Here is a 21,255-nt window from a genome sequence, read left to right as displayed (position 1 = left end):
TTTGTATTTGTGGGGGGATCCCCCTAAACCCAAATAATGGGATTCTCAAACTAGGAACATATTTGTTTTATGCAGGGTGGTGTGCTTGTTAAAATGGAGTATACCGGGGTCTTCAAACCGGGAGTAATCTGAGTTTGTGTAACTGAGACTATACTGTGATCGAACAAACTGGGAATAGACACTAAAATAGACAAACTAGAAATGTACCGGAATCTGTGCCTATGCTATCCTTGTAAATTGTAAATTGAGAATATATTAGGATTTTACAAACTGGTAATATGCTAGCATTGTACAGACTGGAAATATCGTGGAATTTTCACCATGAGAGTTTATTAGAATGGTTGAAAAGTAAACTGTGGGCCTGATTCATGGAATTACTTGAGCGGTAAATGGGGTCTTTGAGCAACAAACTGCGTGCAAAATCCTGTTTGTCGATTCATGGAATCGACTGCGTGCACTTTTTCATACCGTGCGGGGACTTCACGCAGGCTCTGCATGTCTCTTCGAGTGGCGGAGTGCCTTGTACGAGACACCATGCAGAGCATGGGCATGGCTTGTGCAGAGGGCAGGGAATGGGAGGAAGAACAAGGGGAAATGTTGTTATGAGGCACGGCGCGCAGGGTGTCTATAGCATGCACACTATTGCGTGGAATGATACAGATTCATTGATCCGACCACGCAACCTCTCAGCAGGAAAATGCCCATGCAAAGCCCTCATCGGATCCGGCCACCCGAAGGCAGGCGTAAAGATGCTTCCTCCTGGGAATCCCTGAGAAGTGGTAAGATTGGGTGTCGGATTTAGGGGTGCATGTACGCAGCCCAGGTTCTGGACTAATTTTGGGGTGCACGTACACAGTGAAGTGGGGTGCAGGAATGGTTTTCCAAGGTTCGCAGGCAGATTTTAAGAGTTTTACACGAGTTACGATAAATCGTTCACACATTGACGGGGTGTCGGTATCAGTTATAGAGGAACCCGCGCAGGATCCCTGAGATGCAGGCCTGCTTGCAGGGGACCCAATGCACTGTTTTAAGGGTGCATGTATCCTCACCCAGAGAGCATGCAAAGGTAGCTATTTCTGGCTGTTTTGGCTTTGCGTGGGGGCGTGTCGAGGGAAGTCCGGGTCCAACTTGCATGTACGGTTACTTTTTCGCAAACAATTCAAGAGTTGTTCTCGGCACGCAGGCTTTGCGGGATTGCTGCTCACTATTCCATGCATTGGGACCTATGGGTGCAATTGAATTATGTAATAGCAAAGTGGATGTACACCTGCAATGGTGCAACTTTAACTGGTAGTATGCAGCCACTGAGCAAAATTGGGTGCATACTAGCATTGTCAATACCGAGGTCTTACTGGATTGCGTCTACTGGAATACTGATAAGAAAAGGAACACACATGGACGATCAAACTGGTAATATAATCTGACTCTGTTAACTGGAAAAATACCAGGGTTTTACTACAGTGGCAAAGTGCAAACTAGGAATATGCTTTAAATTTCAAACAGGGAGTATCCCCCGGGCTGTTCGAACAGGAGTTATGTTGAAATGGTCAAGTCTACAATATACCTGGTGTTATTTTGAGGTTGTCAAACTATCAGCATAATGAGATACTTAGCCTCATTACGAGGAATGCGGTAGGGGGTTAACAGGGCCGGTAGAGCTGCTGGCCCTGTTAACTCCCTACCGCCTCATTACGAGGTTCCACTTGCGGGTCCACTAAGGACGCCTGGTTTTACCAGATGTTTTTAGCGGGTCCCGCGAGTGGTCCAGCCTGCTATCAACGGGCCTGTCATTAATGGGCCCGTTGTTAGCATTCTCTCCATTCCCATTGAGCACTATAGGGGATCAAATGGGAATGGGGATGGACCGAGTCTGGGTTCCTTGAATGGGGAAATAACGGGCCCTCCAAGATCGGAATGGCCCAGTATTTCCCCATTCAGGGAACCCATACCCGGTACCCGGAATGGGTGTAGCCATGCCGCAAAAAGCGGCATGATTACCTCCAGGTTCGTAATGAGGCCCACCATCCTCCAGGAACAAACTAGATGGCCCTCATTCCAGGGTCCGGAAATAAAGGTGCCAGTAGCAACGTACTGGCACCCTTTCCGGACCGCCAAACTATAAGTTCAGAAACCTACCGGCAGGTTTTTCACTGAAGCACTGACATCATTAACAACAGAGCTGGTGGTCCTGTGGGACACCATGGGAATGGGGAAATAAACATACCGCCACGCCTGTGATATCCCGGTAGCACTGGGATGTCAGCAGGCGGTAACAGTATTACGGTGCTGCCAGTAACCCACTGCCATCTGCGGGTTTTACCGGCAACCTTGTAATGGGGCATGATGTGTCAAACTTGGGTTTTACTATAATTGACAAAATGGGATCTTAATGTTATTATCAATGGGGGAATACACTAGTATTGTCAAACTGGGAATATTTTGATGTTGGACAAACTGAGGGAATGTACTGGAAATGTCACACTTGTAATACTTTAGGACTGTGGATAATGGGAATATCATGTTCTGAATATACAGGGATTTCACTAACTGGAAGTATATTGCGATTGTCAATCTGAGATAAAAATGTGACTGTGTAGAACAGGAATACATTGTGGCTGTCAAATTCCTGCTTCCAGGGACTGTTTTTATGACAGGCATGAATTCCTTTTCGTAATACCAGTACATCAAGGAGATGTGCACTTGTCTAAGTGTAAGTGAACAAAAGGATTTCTATGAGTGTTGGTCGGTGTCACAACAACCACACTTGGCGGAGGTTAGCTCCAGTGTTAACAGAGACATTTTTATGGGAGGGCAAAAGGGGCACTTGCCCAGGGCCCACACCTTGGAGGGGCCCCAAAAGGCTGCCTGATCTAAAGAAGTAAGATTGTTTTGTTCACCAGACTTAAATAGCACACACCAGGATATTGTATTGCATGGTGCTGAGGCTCTAAACCTATTGCCTGTCCGTTTTGGAAAGTACATTTTACCTCAATCAATTCATCATGTAATGCTTTCTGTGTTCACTGTGGTATATATAGTTTGTGTGTTCCTTGCGGCACAACTCCTGTAGCATTCTTTACTTCCTGTGGGAATTATGTTGATCATATGCAATAGCCACAATTGAAATACATACTGGTAAATTGAGCGCCACAATGGTTCAGAAGTTAGCACAGTGTGTTAAACACTCATCGCAGTGATATGTGTTCCTATGCAAGATTAGAATAGCACATTCCTGTAAGGCTGGCTGAGCCTTTCCTATGTCTGAAGTTTATAAACCTGCCTGCATATGTACTTGGTCTTGCAGCACAACAGGTGTCATTATCAGCAATATACCTGCACCAGATAGGGGTTTCTATAAAAACGAACATGTCATCCTTATGGAGAAGATCTAGAAATTGGTGTGCTCAGATGGCATGTTGTAAAACCTAGGTAATTGGCTCCAACGATGAGCATAAACTGTTAGTCCAAGAGATGAATAAGTATTGGAATTTGGAAGCAAAGCATTCATGCTTGTATTCTGGCTTTGCCAGCAGACAATACAGTGATCCTGGGCAATCATCTTATATCTCATACATTACTGTGCCGTCTTCTGTGAAGTTTGCCTCCTCTCATGCTGGTGGCATCGTTTAGCCCATTACTTGATCTTTCTTCTTATGTAGGTCATTTGGGTGGAAGGGCTGGTAGACAGAAGGGAGCAGACCAGATGGGGAAGGGCTCGAGCAAGCATATTTTAAAGTCGGCTTGTTTGACACAAAAAAACGCTTTGCATTTTTGTAAAAGCCAAAGGTTTTTCTGCACGTTTATAAATGACAATTTGACAAGCCTGTGTTTTGGAAGTATGTAAAGCTTTAAAATACAAAAGACCAACCCAGATTAAATCTGTTGAATCACACTATTTGGTATGCTGGTACTTCTATATGTCTCTTGATGATGGAGAGAATGAAGCTAGAATCATTCTGTGTTACACCCTTCTATAATAGTTTGTTTTTAAAAATTGTCATGTTTGGCAATGTGCTGTGTGTACTTTCGAAGTCAGTTTTATAAAATGAGATTATTTTTTGTTCATGGTAAGAACTGGTAACAAAGGTGTTCAAATGCAGAAATTGCAGAGTTGGCACAAATCCCAGCTTCACCCCTTAGCCAATGTGTGATCCTGGGCATCTCATTTAATCTTGTATTGCCTAACCTCTCAAAATGGCCAGTCCCTAAACCTTTCAAAATTGTCACCCATTCAGAGTGATTTCCTTCTCAGGGTATGATCTTCACAAAAGCCTCACTCATGGTTTCACTGGCTATAGCGTTGCTTCCACTATAATAGTGATAATGATATATTGCACACCACAGGCACTTGTTCCTTTGATCTCTAATGGCAACACTATTTGAAAACTATGTCCCATTTATAATCTCAAACTGTCTTCATACGGACACCTTCCTGGTAGCTTCTAATCTGCATCCACTATCCATGCTATGGTACGTGTAGCTTTCTCCCTCCCACCAATTGGTCTGCTCTATCCATGCTTGAGCACGTTTGCATTCTGTGAGGCAGCAAATGTGAGATCTGTGTCTATTCTGGGTTACATGTACCTTTTACATGAAGTCCTGCATGAATACTACAGGCTGCTTACCTTCCTGGATTCTATTGATATAAAGTCTCCTGTATCTATGCTAGCACAGAAGTAACCACTTCCTAGACTGATAAACAAGTAGCATTTGAAGGCCAACATTATCAGTCTGATTAGAGCAAGAATGAAGAGGGTAAGGGGACTAAAAGGGAGTAAACATCCTAATTTTTAATACTGTGAGGCAGCATATCAACCTATGGGTTGTGATTGCGGCGGGAGGGGGGGTCAGGTATTCTTGACCACTTAATTCCTTTGCGTTGGTGGAAGGGGGGCCCCAAAGAAGTCCGTGCCCAGGGCCCCAAAAGTGCTTAAGATGGCCCTGAGTGTTAACACTAGTGCAAATGTTGCCACTCAAACAGAACACAGATCAAATATATGTGATCCTTCTGTGTGTGCGACAACTAACAATGCAGGTGTAATGACCACATTTGTTCTGTCTCAGAACTGGTGTAAAGACAGCAATTGTGTGGATGTTATTGTAGGCACGGTGGCCATCTTTGCCCTGCTGTTTTGACCAGAGCTAAATCCAGCCGATAGGTGGCCATTGTGCCAGTGTAAGAAACAGCTAGACGTAGTCATTTTATCGGCACCACCACCAGCTGAAATCTATTCAACAGCACTAAGACCAGTGCCGGTTGGGCCATTGTCCTGACAGTAAGACAAGTAATGCATGCGTGTTGCTTAAGGAAATTCCCAAAGATGAGTGCTTGCGGAAGCCCCATCTGTACCTGTCTACAATTGGCTTGCAGCCTGGCTAGGCTTGGCTGGGATGGGCGTGCCAGCTGATTCTCCAGAGCGTTTTACTATGCCGTGTACACCACAGGATCTGTATTTATGCTTGTCCAAGCCCTACATCACTGTGCAGACTGTTGGCCTCACTTCTTTCTGGCACTGGCAGCAGGAGCCAAAACATTCTGGGAGAGGACGTTTGGCTGGGCAATAATAGGTTAACTGAACATCATGGCACTGTGCCATGATGTGCTAAAGGAGCACAATGGAAAATGAAAAAGAAGACCAAAGTAGTCACAATCCGGCAACTATGTGCTAAGTGCTTATTCTGGAACCCGTGCAATTACATGCAATCTGGGCCTCGGGAAACTGGTCATGATATACTGAGTTGGCATAATGTCATTTGATAACTGGGCATCACATAAACTGGTAATGATGTGCAAGCTCTGTTCAAATATACATAGATCAATTAAAGCATGTGCCTCATTATAAGTCTGCTGGTCCGGTAACAACAGTACCAGAAAAGCTTGCCGGTACTGTTGTTACCCGACCGGCAGACTACGAGTTCTGCTCGCGGGTACCTTCCCACCCGCCCGGTCTGACCTGGCGGGCGTACCGGCACCCGCGACAAGAGCATGTCGGATGCACCGGCACCATTCATGAATGGTGCCGGTGCATCCGACCTCCCCATTCTCATTGAGCCCTAAGGTGCTCAAATGGGAATGGGGAGCATTTTTTGCCGGCTCCCGCGAATGGGCAATTACCGGGTCTGGCGGGTCGTAATGACCCAGTAATTGCCCATATGCGGCGCCGGAAAAAAAATGATACCAGCGGCAGCCGTGCCGGTTTTACCGGCACGCCTACCGCCGGTCTCATTCGTCAACATACTTGCCACCTTTCAGTGGATTTGTCACTTATTTTCTAAAATGTTGGTGGTCATTAAATGTCTGATAAGGCCCTGCGTAGCCGGTACAACAAAAATATATCAAGGGTGAGAACGCAAAAATGTAAGAGATACGAGCATTTTATTCCAGCAGGTTATATGTCAATTCTTTATATGAGCAGCTACGCGAGTCTTACGTTGGTACACATTAAATGCAATGTGTTACTTGGCTTTCGCCATTGGCTCCAGTAGCATTATGAGGCAAGTGACATCATGCACCAATCAAGTGAGCGAGTCCATGGACATTTTCGGTTTTCATGTCAATGTTCCTTCTGTAAGTAGAGGGAAAGTCACACGTCTCTGTTTTTTCTCCACACTGCGACAGAAAATGAAAGGTAACAAAATACTTCCACTGAAGAGGGTGGCAAGAAGCCCCCAGCTCAGCAGTGAAAGGAGCTTCTCCTGACCCCAGCGAGGACGGCCGCAGGCCATTACTCCTGGTACCTGCTTTCATGTTCACATCTCCACTGAGCCATTCTCATGACAGCATCTCCCACTTTGGACATCTTTTACTGCCTTTTTATTAACAGGAACAAACATGTCGTCACTTAAATTAGACTATCGTGGTGACAGGGCGCATAAACACGCACGAAACATCCCAGGTACCCGTCGTATGCCCCAGTCGCTGCCTTCCCGATGCGCTCGTAAAGGACTTGCAGATGCAAGACTCGAGGTCATGTTATCCGGAGGGTGTTCCGGAGTCTCGGGAGGATAGCTCAGCGGCAACGTACTCGCCTTGAAAGCAAGAAACGCGCAGCAACACAGGTTCGATTCTCACGTCCGTGCTTAGAAACTTCTACGTGTTTGAACGAACCAATCATCTCATGGTTGGCCTGCTTGAGTGGATCCTCCGAAAAGAGTGTTTATCTGATGTGGGATTTTTGGAGTTCAATTGAGCACAAAATGCTGTTTACGTGAACGAAAATGTATTCTCCGTATTCGGAATTCAGTAATAGTCAATCAATAGTACGGGTATACGATTGTAAATGCTTTTCTTATAGCAATGTCATTAAGTATACTAAGTTCTTTATTAATAATAATAACGATAGTAACAATAAAAATACTATTATTTTTATACAGCGCTTAGTACCAGAGTTTCACGGCTTTTCAGGGCGGCAATAACAGCGGTTATTATGACCTAATTTGATTATACCCAATTTATTGACATTGAAAGGATCAAGGGCTGAGTCAGCAATGCTGGTATTCGAACGATTTGTGAAGCAAGAACTTAATCCGTGAGCTATACAACTGTTTATTAAGTATTTGACGGTTTAAACTCATTTGATATTATGAGTATTTCGGAAATGCCATTTCACTTTATAATGATGTGTTTATTTTTTTCAAATCAAATAATACTACAATGAAAAAATAAGCCCAGGTCAAACTCCTTTCAGGAAATATGTATCCATATGCAACTTAACAATATTAGCTAAGAAAACAATAGCCACTCTCTGACTTTACTTATTAAACGCAGTGAACATGTGTGAACAGTCTCTGTGATGGTGTACAGTGTATCCCTTTGTGACGAATTACGTGCTCGTGTTTGGAATGCTTTGATCTATTGCTATTGGCTAGATTGGGCTCTCATAATTGGCCGTTGATTAATCGGTTGCTACAGGGCTCCATTAAAGTTCAAGCAGGTCACACGCTTCGGTTCAGTGACGTGCCTTGCAAGGTAAGTATGTTGCCCCATTAGTCTGAGGGCAAAGGTTGACAGGAGGTCACAAGGTAGAGTAGCTGCGCTCTGCGACATGTGCAGGTTCAGCATTTTCCTTCAGTTAAGTTCACACATGCAGAGCACTGCGTTCCTGCCTAGGATATATGGCGAGTTATTCTTTTTCCCACTTCTACATAATCAGACTCGGTACATCTACAGCATTAGGCCAATCAATGGATAGTAATCATGGGAATTGTAGTCCAAAACATCAGGAGAGCCACAGGTTGCAGACCCCTGTTAGAGGAGAAGACATGCGTTGTTGAAAATAGGAGAGTGTTCACAGTGGCGGTTTGATCCGAGGTGATGGTGTTGTTGGAAGACTTTGTCCTCAGGAATGTTCAGGACTTCTGTGTAGGCCAAAGACGAGTATGCTGGTCCTTTTTGCACAAACTTGGATGATAGCCCGGCACTTAAGGTGTTAAGGGAGCGAGGATAGGGCACAGAACATGCCATTTCGCATGCTCTAGAAGTGTTCTCTTTGTTCTGGATTTGTGAGGCTCCTTGGCGAGTGGGGCAAAGGGGATCATTTCAAATTAGTCAACAGAGAATTTCTCACAATTCCTCACTAAGCCTGAGTAAACCTCTGCCCAGCCTTGCATGCAGCTTAAATCAAATACAGCCCTCTGTATTCTGTGTATCATTGGGATTTTAGAGGACTCCTCAGCAGTCAATACTGATGCCTAAACCTGTTTGTTAGTTTAGAGCGGGCTGCGTTCTCCTCGGTGGGCCAATCAGAGTTACTGACCCTGCGGGTAAGATTATGTGTGCCCTGGTTCGGAGCCCTATAAAAGGGCCAGATCACTTTTCCTTTTCTTGTTCATTGGGGACAGGGGCCAGTATATGAGTTGAATGTGAGCTTTATTTTATTTTCATGTTACTGTGCATTTGTAAGGCGCTTATACAACAAGAAATTCAGTTTCAAAGCACCCAAGGGCAAGGGGAGGGAATATGGGAACAAAGGCAATAGAATCCAATGATGAACAGGATAGAGGTGGTCCTACTAGGCTTTATGAGCATTCAGATCACTCAAGTGCAAGGAGAGTGAGGGATAAGGGAAGGGGGTAAGTGCTGTGCATTCCACAAAGGCGGGAAGTGCCAGGGAGTATTTTGCCGGAAGCCGGTAAGTGCCTGCAGAGGTCACAAAGTAAAGAGTGGTCACCTGCCAATAAAGTGGAGTCATGTGAGGGAGCAGGGGCCATTGGGTACCCAAGAGCAAGTTGTTAGGGAGAATTCTCTGTTTAGGCTGAATTTCCTAACCTAGTGAGTCCCCCAGCAGCTTCGCTGGATTTCTGGAGTTTGTTTTTTTTCCATCCTGCCAAGAGTGAGACTCTTTTTCTCCCACTCTTGGACATGTATGTGTGTGTAATTCCTTTGAATGCCAATGTGTTCTATGGGCTATGGGGTCTTTTACTCCATAGTGTCTCATATGTTTTTCTATGTGTGTTACACCGCACCCTACGTGCCGTAACACTGGGGCGTCCTAGCGGACCTCCACCATAGACTCCATACCCGGGGACTGACTACTGTCTCCCCGGGCATGTAAAGTCACCATTGGCTTTACTAGACCTAAATTTACTAACAGAACTAGTACAAACCATCTTATTGTGGACGTACTAGTAGGGGTAATTCGATTACTCCTGGATCTGTTACTCGAGGGGGCACTGTCCCGTCCCCCCTCGTCGAGTTTTGGCTGGTGGCAGTGGAAACTACTTGTTATGTCCGATCCCGAACATAACCCTAAGGGATTCGTCCCATTGTTGGAGATTAATACTTTTCTCGTTAATCTCTAACGTACCACCGGTCTACTTATCTTAAATAAGTTTATCGGATGGTATTTTCTGCCAGAACTCGGTTTGTAAAATGGCGTCTGTGTTCGTCTCTGTGACTCCTAAACCAAAGGTCGAGCCCTTTGTTCCACTTTTGGCGGGCTCTGTACAGAGACCCTCCAAAGTGGTGCCATTCTGTCTGGGTTACCACAGGGGTGTGGGAGGGGTTTAGGCACCCTGGACCGAGTTGCCTTGCCAACTCCGGTCGCACTCTGGAGTGATTGGCCCAAGTGGTGAGCCTTCCCGCTCACCACTTAGCATGTGTTTATTGACAGCTAGGCTGAATGAATGGGGTTTTTTTGCATAAAAGCAGGGCTTTTGGGACTGGATCTTCAGAAGTCGCCACAGGACCTAAGCATCCGACGAGGGTAACGCTGAGCCGACCTGCACGACGACACCTCCGGTGGAGCCCTGCAGAACCGACTCACCACTTCCCGACGACAGAGGAGTTCTCCCTGCCGGAGAGTCTCTTCCCCTGACTGGTGGGAACAACCAGTCCCCTTTGCTTTTTATCCGCCTCAGGACGCAGTGGTCGAATTGCCCGTGCAGAGCACCTCGGCAACCAGATAGCCACTACCCCTGTACCACGACCAAAAGGTGGTGCCTTGTGACGGAGCACTCCGCGGCTGGTCTCTTCCCTGGTGGTGCACCAGACTTCACTTTTCTTCGACGACGAGATCATCTCTACTCTTGGCAAAGACCCGACGTGCATCCACCACCAGGAACAACTGCCCCCGCAGGAGCTGCCCTCCACAACAAGGTACCGTGTCCGCCTGGCTTCCCTTTTCGATCGGTTCGAGTGAGGTGTCTTAATCCTCTCCTTTCCGTTGGGTCGCCTCCAAGCTTTTCTCATTTATTGTTCTGAACTGGTTCAACCTGCCGATAACAATTTGCTACAAAGACTTGAATGCATCTCCACTAGAGACTTTTTTTGGGACATCGCGCCATGCCTCTCTCCGAGTGGGCCTGGCCTCTGAACTTTACGATCTATTGTGATTCTTGCCTTCCTGCCTTGCATTTTATCCGCGCAGGATTGAACTGTGTTGATTTCATAACCTGCCTATCTTTTTCTCTCCCGTCCTAACTAATATTAGAGTGCCATCTAGGTTGAGGTATACACCTCTGTCTGAAAATAAGTGATACCGGTAGAACCTAGACTTGTCGAAATATTGCTAGGGGGATTGATCGTTTTTCGTAGAGTAATTGTGTTTGATTTGTTTGCCGTGAATTTGCCTTAGTGTTTTTGATAGATGTTTCGTTATAAATAAATGCCTTAATATCTTTACACTAAGCTTCGTTGCGTGTTTGCTTGTCTCGCTGTGAAAAATTGCCCTATTTTGTATTCTCCACATACTGCTCAACTCTTCTTGAGGGAAGTCTGACTGCTCAGCCACAGCTACCAAGTGAATCTGTGTGGTACAGACTGCTACCAAGTGGGTTCACCGCCAAACACCTGTAGTCCTAAATCTTTTGCAGTGGTCCCAGAGGGAACTGCACAGGTTTCCGCCTAACACAAGTGATCGGAGCGGGCAGGGGCTTAAAGCAATTGGGAGGAAGCAGAGCCGTAACACAAAATGTGGGGGCACCCCTGCGAGCCATGCCGAGGGCCTCCCCCCAACTCAGCAACAAATCACGGGTTGTGCCACACTCTGGGACAGCCAAGATTATCATGCGTGCACAATACGCACAAACGTGCTGCTGAAGGGCTATGCCGCACATTGTACTAGGAGAAAGATATGTGTTTTAATGCGATATACAGCACATTTTCTGCGAAAAATTGGCTAAAATGCCATAGTGTTTGCAATTGTTTTGTAGGGTGACACCAATCCAATACATGCAAGTCTCCAACAGTGCACAGGAACAATAATGCTTTTCTATTAAAACTGCCATGCCACATTGAAAACATGTCCCACTGGCTGCACAACATAGACCAGTGTAGACATGCAATAACATTACAGTAAATCATGCCAGGCCACATTTAGACATACCTAGACTGGTTGCACCAAAATGCCAGTCAAAGCAATAACACTCATCAAGAAGAGAACACACATTCAAACCCAGGTCTCTGTAGCTTATAACAACACGGCCGAACTCTTTAAAATCTGCAAGGAACTGGTCAATCCTGTTGCCATCTCTAACTTTCCTGTTCCCTCCCAGGCCCTTTGTATGTCTCTGGCTTCTCACTTTTTCTGCTAAAACTCAAGACATCCTGTCCTCTATCTCCTCTTCCTCTCCCTCTTCCTCTCTCTGACCTCCTTTGGCCATCTCTACCTTTCCTACTCCTTTCTCCCCTTTCTCTCTGACACACCTGATGAGGTTTCTAGACAAGTCCGATCTATGAAAGTATCGTCCAAACAGGTGCTCCCCTGCTCCTCCAGAAACATCAAGGACCATATTGACACCCTCGCTCCAGCCTTGGCCAATTTCTGTAATCACTTTTTAGCCACTGGAACGTTCTCCTCTCCCTTCATGCACTCTCTTGTGCACCCACTCCTCAAGAAGCCGTCTGCTGATTCTACCTGTCCAGCAAACTATCGCCCAATCTCCATCACCTATTTCCTGGGCAAACTCTTGGAAAAGCTGACCATCTCCCAGCTTACTCTCCACACTGAATCTGTTGCTTGTCTCCATGACCATCAGCCTGGCTTCAGAGCTGCCAGAGGCACGGAAACTGCTCTCCAGAACATCCGTGAAGATCTGCTCTCTAATCTTGATTCCAGCATTCGTTCTGTCCTAATCCTCCTTGATCTTTCCTCTACTTTTGACACAGTCAACCACGCCATCCTGATGAATCGACTATGTGAGAAGCTGGGCATCACAGATCAGGGCCTGGAGTGGCTGACCTCCTTCCTCTTGGACTCCTCCTCCCAGGTCCAACCTGGTCCCTTTCTATTTTGCACCTTTCTCTCTGCCTGTGGCATTCCCCAGGGCTCTATCCTCTCACCCTGGTTGTTCAACCTCTACTTGGCCCTTTTGGCCCACCTGATTTCTACCTTCTCCTCTAACGTTCAGTGTTATGTGGATGACACTCAACTTTCCTTCAGGCTCCTCTCCTCTCTCGCTCATTCCTGACTGTCTATCCGCGATTCAGGATTGGTGCGCCTCCCACGATCTCTGCCTTAATGCCAGTAAGATAGAGATCCTTCTCATTGGGACCCCTGCCCCTGCTTTCCCTCTAACACATACAAGAGAAAAGCACACCATATTAGTTCTGTATATGTAAAGAAACACAAGGTATATTTTTTATGAATGTAGGGCTCCTAAGGCTCATAGACTTATTCTGATTTTCAAGGGTGCGGGGGAGAAAACAAATGACACTGGTATCCGAAGTCAACATATTAATGAACAAAAGAAGAGTTCCTATTGGTAATAGGAACTCCCATCCCCTGCACATCATAAAAATGGAGAGAATTCCAATCAAAATTCAATTAATGATTTCCTTGGTTTGATGATTTCACTGTTCAAGTTTGAAAACGTATGAAGGTATGTACAACCAGTACTTTTGTCAGTACACCAAACCTTAATGTGTTGTAATTAATATATTCTTTTTTGTACACTCTTTTTTAATAATAATAAATACATTTACCATACAATTTTTGTGTATCAATTAGTTCAATTTACTCAAAGTTATTATATGATCTGGTAGGTTATTTATAACGCGCTTAATACCCAGAGGTTTCTAGGCGTGGACCCGGGGATCGAACCTGTGGTGCTCCATGTAGTCTTGCTTCTAAGGCGAGCACGTTGCCCCTGAGCTATCAGTGATTTTCCATATATAAGGCATGTTGAAACAAACATCACATAATTTAATGAAGAGCTCTACGCGTTTCAAGAGTTAATTACTCTCTTCTTCAGGAGCAAAATTCTTTCAAATAGTCAAAAAAATCATTTCGTCTAATAATTTCTGAAAGTCACTCTCGGTGAGACGTGTGATATTGTTGTGATTTCATGGGAACGTCATCTGTCGATGGCAAAGTTCATACGGGATTGATCTGAAAATTATATTATGTATATGTTAGTATTTAGGGTAAAGGTAAAGTAAATTAATTATTGTAAAGTCCTAAAACAATGCTGTCTGTACCTGAATGTTGAAAGGTGTCCTCATGGATGTAAGAGAGGATCTTCTTGCTTTCACGTGATAAGAGAGGTGAAAAATGTCACCGCCGAGTCCTACATCCGTGTGACCTAAAATTACAAGGGTAGCTATACTCAGTGTGCGCAGTTTATAATGACCTTTCTGTGACATATTGACCAAAGAGGCAAGTGTACTCACCATTCAGATATATTTCCTGATTCCCAACAGTGTTTTAGTTCGGGACTCTGACACGTGCACCAATCCGTCTGAAAAGATCGGAATGGTATTAGTGTGATAAGATATATTTCTATCAGAAGGAAATGTCAAAACATTTCAAAAAGCTTACCTTAATAATTCACAATGTTCTTAGAGGTCTAACGGCATTTCCTCGTATCGATACCAAGAAAACCTTGAAGTAATGAAGATTACAGGTAGCTAAGTCAGGCATTACCTTCATGTCCCTCTACCTCATCCCAGTACTTGTGTATGAGGCAGAGTGCTTCATACACAAGTACTGCCTCATACACAAGTACAGGGATGCGGAAGAATAGGGCTAGGAGTAATGACTATTACCAATAAGTAATCAAGGCATTAAACAGAAGTAGTGGCGCTACACCATTGAGTTGACTGGGCTTCAGCACTTCCCCCCTGAAAATTTGGGCTATGTTGACTCAACCTGGCTCTAGCAAAACGAAAAGGTGATGGCTGGAAGGTTTTGAATAAATCATAACCACGGGCAAAGCTCTGGGCAACCCTCCAGACCATCGTTTTTCAGTCTGCCAAGCCATTACAGAAGGGGAAAAACCATATGCAAATCAGGCATGGTCCTACCCCAAAAGGGGTAGTCCAGCCCGAACTGCTAGGTCACATCCCTTCTGCACGAGACCACAAGCATCCCCAGACATGTTTCAGCCTTTTTGGGCGTCATCAGTGAGGAGTAGCTTGGGTCTCTAGGCCCGGCAGACTCGGGACCCACGTCTGGGCATACCCGTCCCACTCGGGGTGACTTTAGCAAAACGAAAAGGTGATGGCTGGAAGGTTTTGAATAAATCATAACCACGGGCAAAGCTCTGGGCAACCCTCCAGACCATCGTTTTTCAGTCTGCCAAGCCATTACAGAAGGGGAAAAACCATATGCAAATCAGGCATGGTCCTACCCCAAAAGGGGTAGTCCAGCCCGAACTGCTAGGTCACATCCCTTCTGCACGAGACCACAAGCATCCCCAGACATGTTTCAGCCTTTTTGGGCGTCATCAGTGAGGAGTAGCTTGGGTCTCTAGGCCCGGCAGACTCGGGACCCACGTCTGGGCATACCCGTCCCACTCGGGGTGACTTTAGCAAAACGAAAAGGTGATGGCTGGAAGGTTTTGAATAAATCATAACCACGCGCAAAGCTCTGGGCAACCCTCCAGACCATCGTTTTTCAGTCTGCCAAGCCATTACAGAAGGGGAAAAACCATATGCAAATCAGGCATGGTCCTACCCCAAAAGGGGTAGTCCAGCCCGAACTGCTAGGTCACATCCCTTCTGCACGAGACCACAAGCATCCCCAGACATGTTTCAGCCTTTTTGGGCGTCATCAGTGAGGAGTAGCTTGGGTCTCTAGGCCCGGCAGACTCGGGACCCACGTCTGGGCATACCCGTCCCGCTCGGGGTGACTTTAGCAAAACGAAAAGGTGATGGCTGGAAGGTTTTGAATAAATCATAACCACGGGCAAAGCTCTGGGCAACCCTCCAGACCATCGTTTTTCAGTCTGCCAAGCCATTACAGAAGGGGAAAAACCATATGCAAATCAGGCATGGTCCTACCCCAAAAGGGGTAGTCCAGCCCGAACTGCTAGGTCACATCCCTTCTGCACGAGACCACAAGCATCCCCAGACATGTTTCAGCCTTTTTGGGCGTCATCAGTGAGGAGTAGCTTGGGTCTCTAGGCCCGGCAGACTCGGGACCCACGTCTGGGCATACCCGTCCCACTCGGGGTGACTTTAGCAAAACGAAAAGGTGATGGCTGGAAGGTTTTGAATAAATCATAACCACGGGCAAAGCTCTGGGCAACCCTCCAGACCATCGTTTTTCAGTCTGCCAAGCCATTACAGAAGGGGAAAAACCATATGCAAATCAGGCATGGTCCTACCCCAAAAGGGGTAGTCCAGCCCGAACTGCTAGGTCACATCCCTTCTGCACGAGACCACAAGCATCCCCAGACATGTTTCAGCCTTTTTGGGCGTCATCAGTGAGGAGTAGCTTGGGTCTCTAGGCCCGGCAGACTCGGGACCCACGTCTGGGCATACCCGTCCCACTCGGGGTGACTTTAGCAAAACGAAAAGGTGATGGCTGGAAGGTTTTGAATAAATCATAACCACGGGCAAAGCTCTGGGCAACCCTCCAGACCATCGTTTTTCAGTCTGCCAAGCCATTACAGAAGGGGAAAAACCATATGCAAATCAGACATGGTCCTACCCCAAAAGGGGTAGTCCAGCCCGAACTGCTAGGTCACATCCCTTCTGCACGAGACCACAAGCATCCCCAGACATGTTTCAGCCTTTTTGGGCGTCATCAGTGAGGAGTAGCTTGGGTCTCTAGGCCCGGCAGACTCGGGACCCACGTCTGGGCATACCCGTCCCACTCGGGGTGACTTTAGCAAAACGAAAAGGTGATGGCTGGAAGGTTTTGAATAAATCATAACCACGGGCAAAGCTCTGGGCAACCCTCCAGACCATCGTTTTTCAGTCTGCCAAGCCATTACAGAAGGGGAAAAACCATATGCAAATCAGGCATGGTCCTACCCCAAAAGGGGTAGTCCAGCCCGAACTGCTAGGTCACATCCCTTCTGCACGAGACCACAAGCATCCCCAGACATGTTTCAGCCTTTTTGGGCGTCATCAGTGAGGAGTAGCTTGGGTCTCTAGGCCCGGCAGACTCGGGACCCACGTCTGGGCATACCCGTCCCACTCGGGGTGACTTTAGCAAAACGAAAAGGTGATGGCTGGAAGGTTTTGAATAAATCATAACCACGGGCAAAGCTCTGGGCAACCCTCCAGACCATCGTTTTTCAGTCTGCCAAGCCATTACAGAAGGGGAAAAACCATATGCAAATCAGGCATGGTCCTACCCCAAAAGGGGTAGTCCAGCCCGAACTGCTAGGTCACATCCCTTCTGCACGAGACCACAAGCATCCCCAGACATGTTTCAGCCTTTTTGGGCGTCATCAGTGAGGAGTAGCTTGGGTCTCTAGGCCCGGCAGACTCGGGACCCACATCTGGGCATACCCGTCCCACTCGGGGTGACTTTAGCAAAACGAAAAGGTGATGGCTGGAAGGTTTTGAATAAATCATAACCACGGGCAAAGCTCTGGGCAACCCTCCAGACCATCGTTTTTCAGTCTGCCAAGCCATTACAGAAGGGGAAAAACCATATGCAAATCAGGCATGGTCCTACCCCAAAAGGGGTAGTCCAGCCCGAACTGCTAGGTCACATCCCTTCTGCACGAGACCACAAGCATCCCCAGACATGTTTCAGCCTTTTTGGGCGTCATCAGTGAGGAGTAGCTTGGGTCTCTAGGCCCGGCAGACTCGGGACCCACGTCTGGGCATACCCGTCCCACTCGGGGTGACTTTAGCAAAACGAAAAGGTGATGGCTGGAAGGTTTTGAATAAATCATAACCACGGGCAAAGCTCTGGGCAACCCTCCAGACCATCGTTTTTCAGTCTGCCAAGCCATTACAGAAGGGGAAAAACCATATGCAAATCAGGCATGGTCCTACCCCAAAAGGGGTAGTCCAGCCCGAACTGCTAGGTCACATCCCTTCTGCACGAGACCACAAGCATCCCCAGACATGTTTCAGCCTTTTTGGGCGTCATCAGTGAGGAGTAGCTTGGGTCTCTAGGCCCGGCAGACTCGGGACCCACGTCTGGGCATACCCGTCCCACTCGGGGTGACTTTAGCAAAACGAAAAGGTGATGGCTGGAAGGTTTTGAATAAATCATAACCACGGGCAAAGCTCTGGGCAACCCTCCAGACCATCGTTTTTCAGTCTGCCAAGCCATTACAGAAGGGGAAAAACCATATGCAAATCAGGCATGGTCCTACCCCAAAAGGGGTAGTCCAGCCCGAACTGCTAGGTCACATCCCTTCTGCACGAGACCACAAGCATCCCCAGACATGTTTCAGCCTTTTTGGGCGTCATCAGTGAGGAGTAGCTTGGGTCTCTAGGCCCGGCAGACTCGGGACCCACGTCTGGGCATACCCGTCCCACTCGGGGTGACTTTAGCAAAACGAAAAGGTGATGGCTGGAAGGTTTTGAATAAATCATAACCACGGGCAAAGCTCTGGGCAACCCTCCAGACCATCGTTTTTCAGTCTGCCAAGCCATTACAGAAGGGGAAAAACCATATGCAAATCAGGCATGGTCCTACCCCAAAAGGGGTAGTCCAGCCCGAACTGCTAGGTCACATCCCTTCTGCACGAGACCACAAGCATCCCCAGACATGTTTCAGCCTTTTTGGGCGTCATCAGTGAGGAGTAGCTTGGGTCTCTAGGCCCGGCAGACTCGGGACCCACGTCTGGGCATACCCGTCCCACTCGGGGTGACTTTAGCAAAACGAAAAGGTGATGGCTGGAAGGTTTTGAATAAATCATAACCACGGGCAAAGCTCTGGGCAACCCTCCAGACCATCGTTTTTCAGTCTGCCAAGCCATTACAGAAGGGGAAAAACTATATGCAAATCAGGCATGGTCCTACCCCAAAAGTGCAGAAGGGATGTGGCCTAGCAGTTCGGGCTGGACTGCCCCTTTTGGGGTGGGGCCAAGCCTGATTTGCATATGGTCTTTCCCTTCTGTAATGGCTTGGCAGGCGAAGAACGGTGGTCTGGGGGGTTGCCCAGAGCATTGCCAGTGGTTAAGATTAATTCTAAACCTTCCAGCCATCACCTCTTTGTTTTTGCTATGTCACCCCGAGTGGGACGGGTATGCCCAGACGTGGGTCCCGTGCCTGCTGGGCCTAGAGACCCAAGCTACTCCTCACTGATGAGCCCCAACAAGGGCGAAACATGTTTGGGGATGCTTGTGGTCTCGTGCAGAAGGGATGTGGCCTAGCAGTTCGGGCTGGACTGCCCCTTTTGGGGTGGGGCCAAGCCTGATTTGCATATGGTCTTTCCCTTCTGTAATGGCTTGGCAGGCGAAGAACGGTGGTCTGGGGGGTTGCCCAGAGCATTGCCAGTGGTTAAGATTAATTCTAAACCTTCCAGCCATCACCTCTTTGTTTTTGCTATGTCACCCCGAGTGGGACGGGTATGCCCAGACGTGGGTCCCGTGCCTGCTGGGCCTAGAGACCCAAGCTACTCCTCACTGATGAGCCCCAACAAGGGCGAAACATGTTTGGGGATGCTTGTGGTCTCGTGCAGAAGGGATGTGGCCTAGCAGTTCGGGCTGGACTGCCCCTTTTGGGGTGGGGCCAAGCCTGATTTGCATATGGTCTTTCCCTTCTGTAATGGCTTGGCAGGCGAAGAACGGTGGTCTGGGGGGTTGCCCAGAGCATTGCCAGTGGTTAAGATTAATTCTAAACCTTCCAGCCATCACCTCTTTGTTTTTGCTATGTCACCCCGAGTGGGACGGGTATGCCCAGACGTGGGTCCCGTGCCTGCTGGGCCTAGAGACCCAAGCTACTCATCACTGATGAGCCCCAACAAGGGCGAAACATGTTTGGGGATGCTTGTGGTCTCGTGCAGAAGGGATGTGGCCTAGCAGTTCGGGCTGGACTGCCCCTTTTGGGGTGGGGCCAAGCCTGATTTGCATATGGTCTTTCCCTTCTGTAATGGCTTGGCAGGCGAAGAACGGTGGTCTGGGGGGTTGCCCAGAGCATTGCCAGTGGTTAAGATTAATTCTAAACCTTCCAGCCATCACCTCTTTGTTTTTGCTGACTCAACCTGGCTCACCTTCAGAGCAGTTGCCGGACAGAACAGGACTCAGATGTTAAACAGCACCTGGGTTTCGCTGTTAACAAGGACCCAACAATTACTAACATAAAGCATTTCACTGTTAGTACCTGCATTCAAATGCCAAAATTTAAATCGTGATGTGGGTTTAGTACTTGCATGCCAGGGGAGTGATTGGACGCGTAGAGAGGGAACAGGAGACCGCTCATTCTCACATCAGTCCATAAGTGGGTGCTTTCAGACTTAAAGGAGAGGGTTAACTGCTTGTAACATTGAAGCCGCACTAGAATAGTCTCAATAAAATGTGTAAAGAAGTTAGATGCCCCCACACAGATAAGTTTGCCACTTCCCCATCGCTTGTGAAGTAAGCACCTATCCCAACATTTGAAGGATTAGCCCCCCAAAATGTAGGATTTGTTGCGCCCCTGAACACAAGCACACACACCATTCACCATATAGACACACGCACACCCAGCCATCCATACATTTAACTGTTAGTATGCACTCTTTCACATACAGGCACACCCAGGCAGCCATCCATACATTTAAGTGTCCACCCTTTCACCATACACTCACACAGGCAGCCACCCATACATTTAAGTGTGCACCCTTTAACCGTACACGCACACACGCACTCCCAGCCACCCATACATTCGTGTGCACCCTTTCACCATACACTCACACACGCAGCCACCTTACACATCTAAGTGTACATCCTTTCAAAACACACTCACACACGCACACGCCATGGGGTTAAGGGGAGCCCTATTACTTCAAAAAGAAATTGTTTTTTTTAAGTCACTCTGACTTCATAAAGAAATGAGTTCCATTAAGGACCGAACCATAACGGAAATAATTTCTTTATGAAGGCAGAGTGACTTCAAAAATAAACTATTTCTTTTTTTAAGTCATAGGGCTCCCCCTACCCCATGACATGGAGGCATCCAGCCTGGGGTCTTCCGTGTCATGGGTTAGGGAAAGCCTGCAGTCTTTAAAATGAAACTTTCTTTTTATGCCTTCATAAAGAAATTATTTCTGTTACAGAACTAATGTCTTTATGAATGCAGAGTGAATTAAAAAAGAAACATTTTGAAATAAAAGAAATTGCAACAACATTTTTTTTTTCTCCAAGTGGGGTCCCCTTCCAGGACATGTGCTAACGGGGCCCGCCGCACCGCGGGGCTGCAGGGCCCCTTTTACGCCAGTGGGAGGAAGGCCAAGACCCAGAAGGTCACATTTGGGCCCAGGCCACCAAGCTCAGTGACTGAGGGGTTTATCACGGTAGGGGAAAGGAGTAGGTGAAGAGGAAAGTCTTGAAGCACTTCTGGAATTTGAGGAGATCTGGCTCAAGACAGAGATGAAGTGGGAGGCTGTTCCAGAGGAGAGAGCTAGTCAAGGAAAGAGATCA

Source organism: Ambystoma mexicanum, chromosome 10 (genome assembly GCF_040938575.1).
Source record: "Ambystoma mexicanum isolate Mex_15411 chromosome 10, UKY_AmexF1_1, whole genome shotgun sequence".
Taxonomy (NCBI): Eukaryota; Metazoa; Chordata; class Amphibia; order Caudata; family Ambystomatidae; genus Ambystoma; species Ambystoma mexicanum.
Note: the sequence above shows the minus strand (reverse complement) of the source record.